Below are 15,206 nucleotides of genomic sequence, written 5' to 3' on the forward strand. Positions count from 1 at the left end.
GAGGAGCTAGAGAAAGTACTCAAGGAGCTGAAGGGGTCTGCAACTCTATAGGAGGAACAACAATATGAACTAACCAATACCCCCAGAGCTTGTGTCTCTAGCTGCATATGTAGCAGAAGATGATCTAGTTGGCCATCATTGGGAAGAGAGGCCCCTTGGTCTTGCAAACTTTATATGTGCCAGTACAGGGGAACGCCAGGGCCAGGAAGCAGGTGTGGGTGGGTTGAGGAGCAGGGCAGGGGGAGGGTATAGGGGACTTTCGGGGTAGCATTTGAAATGTAAATGAAGAAAATATGTAATAAAAATTGTTTTAAAAAACCAATGAATTCATGAAATTCTTAGACAAATGGATGGATCTGGAGAATATCATCCTAAGTGAGGTCACCCAATCACAAAAGAACACACATGATACATACCCACTGATAAGTGGATATTAGCTCAGAAGCTCAGAATACCCAAGATAGAACTTGCTAAACAGATGAATCTCAAGAAGGAAGACCAAAGTGTGAACACTTTGATCCTTCTTAGAAGGGGGAACAAAATACCCATGGAAGGAGTTACAGAGACAAAGTTCAGAGCAGAGACTGAAGGAATGACCATCCAGAAATTGCCCCTAGTAGGGATCCATCCCATAAACAATCACAAAACCCAGACACTATTGCAGATACCAACAAGAACTTGCTGACAGGAGCCTGATATAGCTGTCTCCTGAAGAGCTCTGCCAGTGACTGACTAATACAGAAGTGGATGCTCACAGCCATCTATTAGACAGAGCACAGGGTCCCCAATGAAGGAGCTAGAGAGAGTACCCAAGGATCTGAAGGGGTTTGCAGCCCCACAGGAGGAACAACCGTATAAATTAACCAGTATACCCAGAGCTCCCTAGGACTAAACCACTAATCAAAGAAAATACATGGAGGGACTCGTGGCTCTAGCTGCATGTGTAGCAGAGGATGGCCTAGGCAATCATCAATGGGAGAGGCCCTTGGTCCTGTGAAGGTTCTCTGCTCCAGTATAGAGGAATTCCAGGGCCAGGAACTGGGAATGGGTGGGTTGGGGAGCAGGGGGAGAGGGGAGAGGATAAAGGATTTTCAGAGGAGAAACTAGGAAAGGGGATAACATTTGAAATGTAAATAAAGAAAATATCTAATTAAAAAAAAGGAAAGTGGAGTAGAGGGTATTATGTATCCTGAACTTTTATAAGCATGTTTCTGTCTCCCCCTCTCTCTTACACACACACACAGACACACACACACACACACACACACACACACACACAGACACACACACAAATATACACATGCATAATACATATACACACAAATACACTCACACAAATACACACACACAATATATGATTCAATCTTGTTACATGGAAGCATTGTCAAGAAAGGTCAAAATGGTGAGCAAGTGGTAAAATTATCCATCTTTAGAAGTTCATGCCTTCTATTTCCCCTCAAGTGTTTACCCCATTTCCATCTCCATATTCTACACACAAAGAATGTAGACATCTTGGGGGCCAGGGAGATTTTATTATTTGTGTTATGGTAATGTTTCCTGGCCAAAGTTCAATTTTCTAGTTAGATACATATGCAGATGGATTGTGTCTTATAAGCCAGTACGACTTGCTCTGAATTTGGTGTCTCTGTATTATGAAAGGGGGTAGTATAAGTAGGGTTTGTAGACAGAAAGTCTTGTGGTTAAAACCTATTTGAACAGGTTCTGAATATTGTTCATGTAGATCTCTTAATTCTGTCTACAGGTTAGAATTTCCTAGAGAGTTAGGAAATACTGAAGCTGAGGCTCTATTCCAAAGCAATTTAGACATCTGAGAGTGGTCCCTGGGTAGCCAAAATTGGATTCTGGATATTTGAGGGTAGCTCCTATACATCTGAGCCTGAATCCTGGAAATCTGAGCTAGTTTCTGGACATCCAAGGTCAGGGTTCTGGATATCTGGAGTCAGGCTATGTATATCTGAGGTCAGAGTATAGATATCTGAGGTTGGGATTCTAGAATGGTAATTCTGTATAATGGAGTTGCAGAAGGGGTAATTTTCTCCTTTTTCTTTAAGACTTTCCAGATGAGCCTCCCCATGGTTGGTGGCTTTTGTGGCACATACATTATTTTTTTAAATGAGCACATAAAGTTAAAGTGTGATCACTCTCATGCTTTTGCTTGTTTTGGAAGATTTTCTACATATTTGACTTTTTTTTCCCTGAGCTTATTTTGGGCACTGTTTCATTTTTGAAATTCAAACATTTGCCTGAAGCTACATGTGAATTTAAGGAGCAACGAGTGAATTTTAAGTAGGTAAAAATCTCAAGAGGAAGAGCCAACGTCTGAAGCCAAAGCTAAGAAGGCCTTATTTATACAAGGCTGGCTCTCTGGCCAATTTAGAGAGTGAAGCGATCACTCTGTTTATGCCTAAGGAACAAAGCTGCTTTGGTGGAAAGAACAGACAATTCTTCCTAATGAAGTCTCTGCTTAGTGACTCAGGAGGCGGCCACTACAGGAAAAATGTTTTGAGTTGGGTTTTGAGGAAACATGTCAGAAATGAAAGCCATCTTCCTGCCTCTATTTCATTGCTTTGTCATCTTGGGGACTCTTAAAGATGCATGAGACAGCAAACACACTCAAGTGATTGAATATGTGTGCTCATGTGAACTGTTGAAACTACAGCCTGTAAATTGTGACCCCATGCCTCTTTCCTTCTTTGTCCTGTCTCTGCTTTTTGGTATGTCACAAAATGGCAGTGAAGAGCATGACCCTGCGATTGGGAAACACATAGAATAGTCCAGGGTCAGCCACTGATGGGCCACAGCTTAAGACAAATCATGGTCTCCTCTTTGATGTCAATTTGACCAGATTAGGGGGTATTCAGAAAGGGATATTTGATAAAGCTTTACTTTGGGAGACTGACATGTGAGTTGGTGAACTAAGTAATAAACATGTGAGCCAATTCTCCTAGTAAATCCCTTTATCTATCTATCTATCTATCTATCTATCTATCTATCTATCTATCTATCTATCTATCTATCTATCTATCTATCTATCATATCTATCTATCTATCTATCTATCTATCTATCTATCTATCTATCATCTGACTATCATCACTCATCTACCATCAATATGTTCTTTTGGCTCTGTTTTTTTGGATAACATAATTTTGCCCTTACTTTATTTGTTCTAATAGAACCAATCACAAATGCTTATTTATCCTACTTAATGAGGTTATTTTGGGCACAAATGAAATCATGGAAATATTCTAAAGGTCCTATATAAGTCAAGATACATTAACGGTTATCAAGCATGTGGAAGAATATGTTAAACACCCATGTTTCCTATGAGATGACCTATGCCATCTTGTAGAAGTTCACCATTTTGGGAGAGAAAGAGGCAGATATACCAAAGAAAGCATTATAGTGAGAAAGTTCTCTAATAAAAGCATGAATAAGTCACAATGGAAACTTTAATGAAGAAGAAAGAATGGATTCTACTGGGACGTTGGGAGGCAAAGGAACACATTGAAGAGGTATCCAAGATTCTTGAACTGGAGGAGAATTTCAACTTACAGAGGAAAGTTAGGAGAGGGTCATATGCATGAAATGTGCCTGGTGCATTGAGGAGTGTCAGAGCAATTGGCAGTGGGTTTGCAGTAAAGCAGTTGGTAGGTCTGGAAGGATGGGTTCAGCCATCAGACTATGAGTTGACATGGAGATCATGCTATATGAACTATATTATATTTCATAGCTAATAAATATAACTTTATTATATCTCATAGCTAATACAAAGATATGGAAAGGCTTTGGCAGCAAAATTCCGACATTAAATCTTTACATGAATTATAATTATTTTTAGACCTTTGAGGATATACTAAGTTTTATTTTTTTATTTTCCTAACATTTTTAAGTCATAAAATTATATTTATACATCAACCTTGATTTTATAGGAGATGGGACACTGGGTGTTAGGCCTAGAGCTTAACAAACGGAATGATAATTATGTAATTTTTTAACTGACCTAGAAGTAAGACATAAAAGTTCATCATAATCGCAAAGAAACAGCAGGTTGTGTCATAAAGATTGCAGTTACGAGAGTGCTCATGAGTTCATGTAAATTTGAGATTAGAAAATTTGTTATGGAGGAAAAGCTGATTCAGGAAAGACCCATATAAATGCAAAACCCCAGAGTTGTGATGGTTTGTGTGAGAAGGGCTCCCATGGGCTCATATATTTGAATACTTGGTCCCAGTTGGTAGAATGGTTTGGGAAGTTTTAAAAAGTATGGTCTTATTGGAGGAGGTTTGTCACTGGGCATGGGCTTTGAGGTTTGAAAAGCCATGCCTTTTCCAGTTAGCTTTCTCTGCCTGGTGGTTGTTGTGTCTCAAGATATGAGCTCTCAGCTACTGTGCCAATGCCATGCCTCCCTGTTGCCTGTTTCCTGCCATGGTGGTCATGGACTGACTCACCCTCGGAAACTGTAGGCCCTGATAAAGTTTTTCTTCTATAAGTTTTCTTAGTCATGGTATCTTTTCACAGCAAGAGAAAGCACCTATGTCAGAAGTTAGCTCTCCTTTATTGACATCTAAAGATACAAACAGATCAACACACAGCCTTTATGTTCTTCACAGTTCCCCTCTTTGTAAAATTAAGACCACAAAATAAGGGTGAGCAATCTGCTTTGGTTGGGCAACAAACTCAGTATGAATCTCACCCAGAAACATTTTTTTGTGTGAATACATTAAGAATATTGTATGACCAAATGTGTAAGCACTCTATAGCTCAGTCAAGTGGACACACTAACATGACCAGTCCCAGAAATATTCTCCTTAAGAAGTGCGGCACTCACCTTCAGGCCTTAACCTCATAGGATGAAAAGGGGGCAGAATGGGAGAAAGAACTTTGGAAGGCAGAGTAGCATTTGGGATGTAAATACATAACTAAAAAAAAAAAGTGTAGCACTGTACAGTGTCATCATGACAGCTTTTCTGTCTCCACAACATGACCTCCTAGTTATCTGATGTACAGAATTTTATTTTAGGTCACAATTCAGTGGAGAACCCAAAGGCTAAATAAGATGCAGTACCTATAGATATAAGTTAAGGTTTGGTCTTAGAGCTTCCTCCTACCATATTAAGTGAGAAGTACATTCCTGCTTTCTTTTCTGTGATTCTGCACTCAAAGAGAATCATTTTGGATGATTTGTGATACAGTCTGGGTGATGGGTGTCAGACTGTATTAATTTGTTTTCTGTTGCTATCATAAAATACCCACCAAAGCAAAGTAAGAGGGAAGGGGTTTATTTGGCCCACAATTTCAGGTTGCACTCCATCACTGTGGGGAAATAAAAGTGGCAGAAACTCGAAGTAGCTAGTCACATTATAGCTGTACTATAGAAGGTACATCTAATGTATGAGTCCCTGCCATGTTGCACCTAGATGATTGCACCACCAGGAAGGATGAAAAATGAAAAACATATAAGCATTAGGATTTAGCATTCTTACTTCTCACTGTTGCATAGAACTTGGCTAACATCTGTAACTGGGTCACCCTATGCAACTGTGAATCTGTGGGCAATAAATTGAGAAAAGAAATGGGAATACAACAAGGATCATATGCTTACAAACATGGTATAAGATCTATCTATTAAAGATTGCACTTCATAGAATGGCAAAGTATCATGAAAGGTACAAAAGCTGTACTTATATCCTTAGATGGGGTAATAGCCATCTAATTGGACTTAGGACATACTCAATAGAAGAGAAGTTAAATGTGGTTCTCACACCTTATCAAATAGATGGAGAATACTACTGAGATCTACAACTGGTCAAAACTTGGAGAACAATTGTTATGGGATATCCAGCCCCAACTGATATATCTGTAATACAATCCACGCCTATGGTTCAATAATGGTGAGGATGACAGGATAGGAAGATTGTAAGAGACAGAAACAATGATGGCTGCTGTGGGTTAATATGCCAGAGAAGCTGCACCCAGGAAACCTCAACAATACGGTTGGCATTTTGTCTAGGTTCTGACCCACAGTTACCTGGCAACAGCCAGCTGTGTCTGACTTACTATAAAGGCCTGCTTGCCTCCTCCTCTCTTTCTTTCCTTCTTGTTCTTGTTCTGTCCTCTTACTCCTGCTCACCCTCTCTCCCCAGTCCCTTCCTCCCTCTCTCTCTGTGTGCTTATGGCTGGTCTCTACTTCTCTACTCTCTCTCTCTCTCTCTCTCTCTCTCTCTCTCTCTCTCTCTCTCTCTCTGCCTTTCTCTGTCGTCTCTACTGTCTCTACTACCCTCTCAACTCTCCTCCCTGTGCCCTGAATAAACCATTGTGTGTGACTGGTCCCTCAGTGGGAAGGGATGCCTCAGCATGGGCCTGCAGAGGCACCCCCTTCCCTTACACCTGACTACACGTGCACCAAACATATTATTTTCTCTTGTTACCTCTTTATAAAACACAACATTTGGCAAGACCTGAAAAATAATTATATTAATTGACATGCCAACATGAATGTAAGAAATCTCACAAGTGTTTTAACTAGCTGAAGAGTTATAGGCAATTAATGATTGCTGAGAGAGAAAGTACCACTCTTCTAGGAATTGGTTCCCTGATAGGTTATTGGCCTCAATAAAGTATGTGAGAAGTGCCAAATGAACTCAACAGGTTGTATTTATATGTATGTAGATGTGAACATATGTAGATAATTCAAGAGGAGGAAGCCATGGGTTTGAGGAGGAATGTGAAAGACATGGAAAGAAGTGGAGAAGGAAGGGTTAATGATGTAAATACAATACTAATATATGTAATGTTCAAAAATAAATAAAAATTACCAAAAAAGTAACAGTGAACTTTGCACTCAGCATGCAGGGGAAATGGGCTAAGGGTTAGGTTTCATGTGGAGGTGCAATTTCTCAGAATAGTAGAAGTGGTCATCTTAGAACTGCAGGAGAGCCTGCATCAGCAAAGGAGAACAGCTCCCCAGTGAACCTCTTCTGGTCAAAGCCCATATTCTACTTTTTCTGTGGGCTGTTTTGAAGTCCAGAAGAAATGCAAATAGACTGCCTTTGGAGGTGTTCTGCAAATCAAACGCTGTGTAGGACCCTGCATGTTTCTCTTGGGTATTTCCTCCCAGATGTGCAGCTGTTCTGCATTTTCTCAGATGAAGCAGAGGCTAGTACCTCTCTTCTAGTACCTCCACTAGGCTCCTCCACTGAAGCTTCCTCTGACTGGTTTCTCCCACTGTCTCTTGCCTTTTCCTTAATAACCCCATGTGGTACTGTACAAATACTGAGGTTGTGACTTTGAACTTCATGGGAGGCACCAAGCTTGTCTAAGGCATCACTTGTGTCTGCTCCTTGGTTCTTATCTCTAAACATTAATTTCCCAGTGGCCACTGTGGATTTCTTTAAGACTTTATGGTAAGATTTAGATGGACTGTCAGTGACTCCCTAGACAGCATATGAACACTGACAGGAAAGTACAATGTATCGTACATTCTAGACTGTCATTATGAGGCTGATACTCCTTTTGCCTGAACTCCTCCTTAACATTAAGTCAGATGCATAGGGAGTTACATTAATTCTTTCAAACCCCTAGGGAAGTATCTGAGGCTGAGTTGCTGTAGTCACACAGTCAGCACAGACAGATGGGAGGTGATTTGTCGACTTGCAACAATAAAGTCAGCAATGTTACCCTGGGGACCTGCAAGTGTTGAATGATCTGCCCTAAGTAGCTAACTAAGATCTAGGGAACGACTTAGCTCAAGGGAGTGCAGTTTTACTGTGATATTAGAAAGAGACAATTAATGCCCCCTTTGCCTAAGTCCCCTTGTCAATAAATCAAGGATAAAAATACTCCTTTATTTCAGAGACGGAGTCTAGCCTAGAGAAAGGATAGGAAAGCACCCTGCCAACAAAGTGCTTAGAGATACATCATCCAGCCAGCAGCCTCAGCATGTGTGATACAGGTTATCTCTTCTGGTGACACTATTGACCTCAGGGAGAGCATGCTGCCATCCAAGCTTCTAGTTGATGCTATTAACACTTCCATTAAATATGTTTTCCATTGCTATGTTGAAATATCTGATAAAAGTAAATTATGGAAAGAAGGGAGTACTTGGTTTACAGTTTGAGCATGGCAGTGGCAGGAATGTAAGGCAGCCTGCTGGTCACATTGCATTCATCAGCAGTCAGAAAGGAGAGAGTGATGAATGTCATTGCTTCATTTGCGTTTCCATTTTTACTCAGTATGATATTCTATCCCATGGGATGATAGCATACACATTCAGGCTGGGTATTCCCACCTCAGGTAAATCACTCTAAAAATGTTCTCACACACATGGCCAGAAGTTTGTGATCTAGGTGACTCTAAAGCCTAACAAGTTGACAATCAGGCTGAAGCATTGCAAATACTATTTCTACTTTTTGTTGAATACCATTAATGTACCGCAATGCTATAACTATGTATGCTTTTACTAAATACAATTCGTAAGGCATATGTAGGCTATGATGATATATTGAACACTTCCTTCCCTTCTTGTCTTAGAGAAAGGATTGCAGTGCTACCTTTCAAGTTTCTGTTGGCCAGAAGGGCCTTCATGCTCTCTGGAGTTTGTCGAAACGTCAGGTAGATTTCTTCCTAAACCTGAACACTTCCATTTTATTAGGTAATTTGCTTTTTAGAAAACTTACAGTTGTAAATTGTCACTTTGATTGTTCAGATGTAAATCTTTTCTAATTTAGGATTGTTTTCTTCAAAGACTTTAAACCTTATTCTGAAGTATAATCATCAAGAAAGACATGGCCCTGAAGACACCATACACCGTGGCCATAGGATATGGAGAAATCAAATTGGATCAGGAAGCTTTCTCCATGTTATTTGCTTTCATAGTACTGAAGCATGGTATATAGGCTGCTAAGGAGAATAAAGTCAATAGTCTCACCCAGTTGTGAACCCTGTGAACTGTAATAATGATTTGGAAGACAAGATCTGCCCATTGGTACAATAGTGGCATGACTATTATGGAGAAACCACTTTCTGATTCGATTTAAGGTTCAATTCCCAAAAATCAAAACAACAACAAGAACAACAACAAAAACAAAAACAAAAAGCAAAAACCTGCACATGATTGGCCCTAAAAATCTGGCTAAGAACTCATAGTTGGGGAACTTATAGGTTCCAGGGGTGAAATAGTATTATTATTCTACTAAATGAGTATAAAATCAAACTATTCTCCAAATGTATGTCTATCTCTATTCCCATAGCTTAGTACAGATCTCAGCCATCATCAAAGAAGTTTATTGGTATAGCTTATTTGTACATTTCTTTTGTTGATGTAGAAGTTTATTTGTAGCTGAAGATGTACTTGTAGATGTAGAAGTTTATTTGTAGATGGCGGTTAATGCAGAAACCCATAACTGGTAAAAATGTAGAAAATAAGTGCTTGTGGAATGTTCAGTCACAGTGGAATATTTATATCACATTCCCTCTTCTCATGGCTAAGGGACCATGTAGAAGAAAAGGAAGACGTACTGTGTGAGAGCCAAAGGTAGGAAAAGAACAGTGTCTTCTGGACAAGACAGGACCATCATACTCATGGAATTCACAGAAACTCTAATTGCCACCAAATGCCAAATCCAGTCAACATTCTAGTGTAGAGGAATAAAAGATTCATCAATGCTTATCTCTTAGCAAGGAGCTATGGATAACTGATGGCTTCTTACGGAGGTTTAATCAGTTTTCTTAAGCATGTGGTTCCTGATAAATTGACTATTCCAGTTGAGGACCCAACACTCAGAATGATATGGCTAGCACAAATTGGAGTCTATAAGTTATTCAGTTAATAAAAAAAATAACACACATAGTGGGGGTGGAGTAAGGAGCTGGGGAAGATATGTCAGGAGGTAAAGGGGGGAGATGGGGATTAATGTGGACAAAATATAGTCTGAGATTCCCAAAGAATTAACAACAAAACAAAACAAAACAAAACCAAAACAAAACAAAAACAAAAACAAAAGAGGAAAGACAGAACTCCTTCCCAGATTCTATTTGTAGATAGAACTTTAATATTTGTGTCAATAAGTGACCTCATCATGATGGTCTCACATTCTCCAGGACATGTTTGTGAAAAACGTAAATAATCCAGAGCCATTTGTATTAATGGATGAAATTGAGTTCAATCTCTCTGCTACAGAGCAAAACTCTCCACCCATCCCACAATAGCCTAGAACAGTCATTGCCTTCATTTATAATGATTGTCTGGAGCAATTTCCCTTTTGGAAAATGTCCTCTAAGTGAATTTTGGATTTATGATCCCCATAATTTTCTTTATAGTTGACCACATGTAGTAGTTCTAAACTATTCAGTCTTTGAGCAACATATAAAATGAATTTGTGCAGTATCTGTTATATTAAACTAAAAGAACAAACTTTGTCATCTGCTGCAAAAAGATGTTGCTAAAGAAAATCATCACCAGAGGAATCTGGGTTTTTATAAATATATATGTAAAAGAAGAGGACACAAGCCAGGAAAACGAAAGGCAAGTAAAAATCAAATCTAGGGAATTCCTAATCCTTTCATTCTGGTATAATGATGCATTCTTCAAGCAGATTGCATTGTTGACATTGAGTTTTGCATTATTTATAGTCATTATTCCCACTTGGAGACTATTGCAACTATTGAAGATAATCAACTTTTCTTTAGCTCTGTATTTTGAAAGAAAAAAATAATAATGACATCATATTAAACACATAACAGTTCCCCAACCTTTTAATTAGATTCTAGTATTTTCCCTTTGCAACTTATGTTGCAACTCTAATTGCAACTCTGGTTTCTGATTTCACTGAGGCCCAGCTGTCAAAGCTTTGTAGATGACACAGAATAATTTAAATGAGAGAGGTCAAAGAGGATTAACAAAAGACTCCAGAAGGATCATCACTACTTGCTAATTAGGCTGGTCTCTACCGCTGAAAAGCAACAGACAAATGCAAGACCCTGGGCTAGAACTTGGATGGTACTGTTTTCCCGTCATACAAAAATGGTAGAAGTCACACACAGGCACATCAATGTTCATCCTCTGGACATTATCAATGCAAAAATAGTATATTATCGAGACACTGGGCCTAAGATATACATGTAATTTTCAATACGTAGAACATAACCTTCTTATGCCTCATCACAATCTTTCTAATTTGCCAATCATAAAGATCATTCCTTGGAGTTTATTTGCAAATAATTAATCTTATTTTTACATTTAGTCAAGGGCACAACTCCAACATTTCTTATCAAACAGATAGATGCTTTCCATACCACTATTTACTCAGTATTTTCCCTAAACATTTATCCTTGGTAAAATAAAATATGGACTCATAGTTCCTGAAACTATAGTCAGTACAGGGTATTATATTTATAGGTTTAAAATTCTAGTTAATAGACAATACAGATGCTGTTCTGAACCAGAGGTAAAAATACCTATTGCAGAATGATGTCAGTATCTCCATTAAGCACAAGGTGTTTTAGAATATGCGTATGGAGAGAATACTGTTATGTACTCTAATTTTAGCAGTTTTGTAACTGTGGCTGTTCATATAAACATATAAACTTTCTTTTATTTCTCTAGAAATTTCCAGCTGCAAGTCAGAAGATATATTTTCTATAAGCATAACAGGGAAGATTCATACTATTGTTGGGTGGCAATTAGCAAGTTCTACAGAAGAAAAATATCCCATATTTTCTGTAACATAATGCCTCGAAGACTAATTAGAATAATTTTATTATAGCTGCTTTTCTAGCTCCTTAGTGAAAGTTCTAACTGACATTAAGCATAGAACTTTGTGCTACGCATTTGTTTACACTGCTGAGCTCCTCATTACCTGACTAGAATAATTACAAAGGCCAGATTCCAAAACAGTAGATGGAAGGACAAAGCCTCATTCAAATTAATGTCTCTTAGAAGAAATATATGTTTTAAAAAGATATCTCAAACTTCCTGAAAAGGCACCACTTGTTTTTCTTATGACTGCTTGAAAAAAAATAAAATTTTATAGTAGAAACTAGCAATTATAAAAAGTATGATTGAGATATTTTGGGGGGAAACATGTGCTGTGTAGATATTCCTTCTGAATTAAAACCTTGGGGGAAGGGCTCTCTAACACCCAGGAAAGAAACAAAGCCGAAATGATTCAGAAAATAAACAATTCACAAATCTTGGGAAGTTCCTAAAACTTATAAGAGTCACAAGGCACCCCTGAAAGCCTAGATATGCAGTAATAGTTAATGAGGAGGGGGGACTCTCTGACCAGCTAATCTGCCTATTAAGTACTTTGGGGAGCTGCAGGTTTACAACTTAGTTCTGAGTCTTTATCTACACAATGGTGTGCTCTTTGGCGAAGTCATCCTCTTCCTCTAAATAACCCCAATAAACTCATTGGTTCACGGAGTAAGACGGCTTATTGTTAATTTCCTATCTGGGGTGAGATATGCTCGTTCAAGTCTCCTGGAAAAGTCACACAACCTAAAAGCAAACTTATCTGTCTTTGTTAATAGTCACACTAGTGTGATTCCTTTTCCCTTACTTTTAAAGAGAAAGTTTGTTATGCAGTGTAGAGAAACATCAAGAGTTTCATAAGCTCAAACAGAGCTTTGATCTTGGGAGTTGGTCTATTTTTCAAGCATTTCCTGTTGAAGTGTCACAAGTCAACATGTTCCTGGATACTCTGGACTGGCTCACCTTATTTTGGTGTGTGAAGAAACATAAGGTTACAGTTGTTGGCTATGGTTTTTAGAAGCTATATATCATTAGCCATTGTAATTTTGTGATTCTTACTGAGGCAGGGTTGAGGAGCAGAGGAAAGGGGGTGTGAGAATAAAGAGTTCCTCAGAAAGGAATCCGAGAAGCCTCTTGCTGGGAGTGAAGAAAAAATTGCATCCCAGTGAATAGCTGCTTTCATTCTTTCCTGCTTCCACCTGTCAGCCTACAATTTTCTAAGACTCCCACCTACCAACACCCTATGACAGACAGGGCATGTATTAAACCATTGTGCAGCCCCAGTGGCTCCTGGTTTCACCACCATGTCAGAATATAACCCCATCCAATGAATCTCTGGAGCTACCTCACTTATCAAAGAGAGAAAAGGGTAAAAAAACAAAACCATCATTCCCAACAATGAAATAACTATCACTATCAGAAGATTCCTCGGTGATATTTTGAGATGCAAACTGAGCCATCAAAAGGATTTAAATGTCTAATGTGAAGACAACTGATAGCAATTCTTTTTTACTGATACTTGGGTGTGTCTCTAAGAAGTCTACATGCGCCGGGCGTGGTGGCACACACCTTTAATCCCAGCACTTGGGAGGCAGAGGCAGGCGGATTTCTGAGTTCGAGGCCAGCCTGGTCTACAAAGTGAGTTCCAGGACAGCCAGAGCTATACAGAGAAACCCTGTCTCGAAAAACCAAAAAAAGTCTACATGCATGCTCTTGAATGTGCTGTACTTTTCTGAGTGTTTCCCTGCCACGCCCATCTTGGACTTAACCCTATATTAAAATATCTTTAATAAAATCTCCAATTTTGCTCGATGACACAGAGTCCTGAGATGCATTTCAGAGCTGAAGCCATGAGTCCTAGTTTGGCCTGAGTAATGGTCCATAACAGTCCAGGGCAATGGGTCACTATATCCTGCATAGCAAATATTTAACTTATGAATCATAGCAGTAGCAGAATTACAGTTATAAAGTATCAATGAAATAATTTTATGGTTGGGGGATCACTACAACACGAGGAACTGTATGTATTAAAAGGCATTAGGAAGGCTGAGAAACACTGATCTAGAGGAACTCCTCAGGATGCTGAGGGTGGCAGTGTAGAGCCATGTTTCTGTCCTTTCACAGCTGACATGTCTATCTGCAAAGGATGGAGTACAGTTACATTGGATTTTAAGAGTACAAAAGGTCTAGTTGATTTGAGATTATTCCATCCTTTTATGATTAAGAAAGTATTCATGAATGTGAAAGAATTGACTTTCCCTACTTTTGTCTATCTGTCTGTCTGTCCATCCTGTCTGCCTCTCTGTCTCTAGCTCCCTATTGGTCTCTATTTCTCTGTCTCTGTATCTCTATTGGTCTCTCTTTCTCTGTCTCTCTCTGTCTCTGTCTCTCTCTGTCTCTGTCTTTCTCTGTCTCTCTCTCTGTATGTGCATATATATATATATATATATATTTTTTTTTTTTTTTTTGAAGACAGAGGTCAACCTTGTAGGTTATTCCTTAAACATCCTCCTCCCCTCCTCCCTTTTTTTTTTTTTTTCTTTTTTGAGAGGGTGTCTCACTGATCTAGAACTCACCAAATAGACTAAACTATCTGGCCAGTGAACCTCAGCCCTGGGATTTTGAGTCTGCAATTATGTCCAGCTTTCTTGATGGACTCTGGGGATTGAATTCACAACCTCTTCCACCCACCTGTGTGTCAAGCTAAACTATCTCCTTGGCTCCTGGAATCCTATCTTCTTACATAATTGATGGCCCAAGGTCTCTGTTTCCTAATACTGGGAGAATACACACAGTAGTTCTTGGATTAATAGAAAATACTACTTCAAGAATTTTCAAGAAAAGAGGCCCAAGCTGAGTGTTTTTGCCTTTAAAAATCGTTTCAGTATCTCTTTTATAATTACTATGTTACTACATATAATTATATGTTATTACTATATTACTACAACCAATTATTTTAAGTCATAATCTTTATGACTTAAATTTATGAGATCTTTTCTTCCTTCTGTAATGTTCATCTTTTCAAAAAAGGGAATCAAAGGAATCTGTGTGATTGGGATTCTTCTAATTTCCTTATTGATCAGATTGATCAGGAGGTTTGTTACAAAGACAGGTTTTCTCATCTCTGGTAAGCATTTTATTCATTTTAGGGGTGGTGGTGAAGACTAAGAACCTTAATCTTGAAGACTAAGAATCAAAATCGTTGGTAGACTACTTGGAGAAGAATAAGAATTAAGAAAGGCAGTAGCAAAGGAAACATAAGCATGCTACCTATGTTCCTCCAGTTAAGCTTTTCACCCTGATTCCACGACAGTCTTCATAGACACTCCCCACAGTGGAAAGAAAATTGGATATTAACCTGGATAGGCCTTTGGAGAATGAGATCTTTCAGACAGAATTGCTGACTCCGGCTGTTTTGTGGCCTACATGCCAAAT

At 38.8% G+C, this 15,206-nt stretch overlaps 1 protein-coding gene across 1 annotated transcript in view; it reads right to left on the bottom strand.

The window, feature by feature from the left end:
* Positions 1-15,206, bottom strand: part of Cntnap2 (contactin associated protein 2) — a 2,252,040-nt gene that overhangs the window by 418,243 nt on the left and 1,818,591 nt on the right. The window lies entirely within an intron of this gene.

This window comes from Mus caroli, unplaced genomic scaffold (assembly GCF_978045245.1).
Source record: "Mus caroli unplaced genomic scaffold, Mus_caroli_1 scaffold_7, whole genome shotgun sequence".
Classification (NCBI taxonomy): domain Eukaryota; kingdom Metazoa; phylum Chordata; class Mammalia; order Rodentia; family Muridae; genus Mus; species Mus caroli.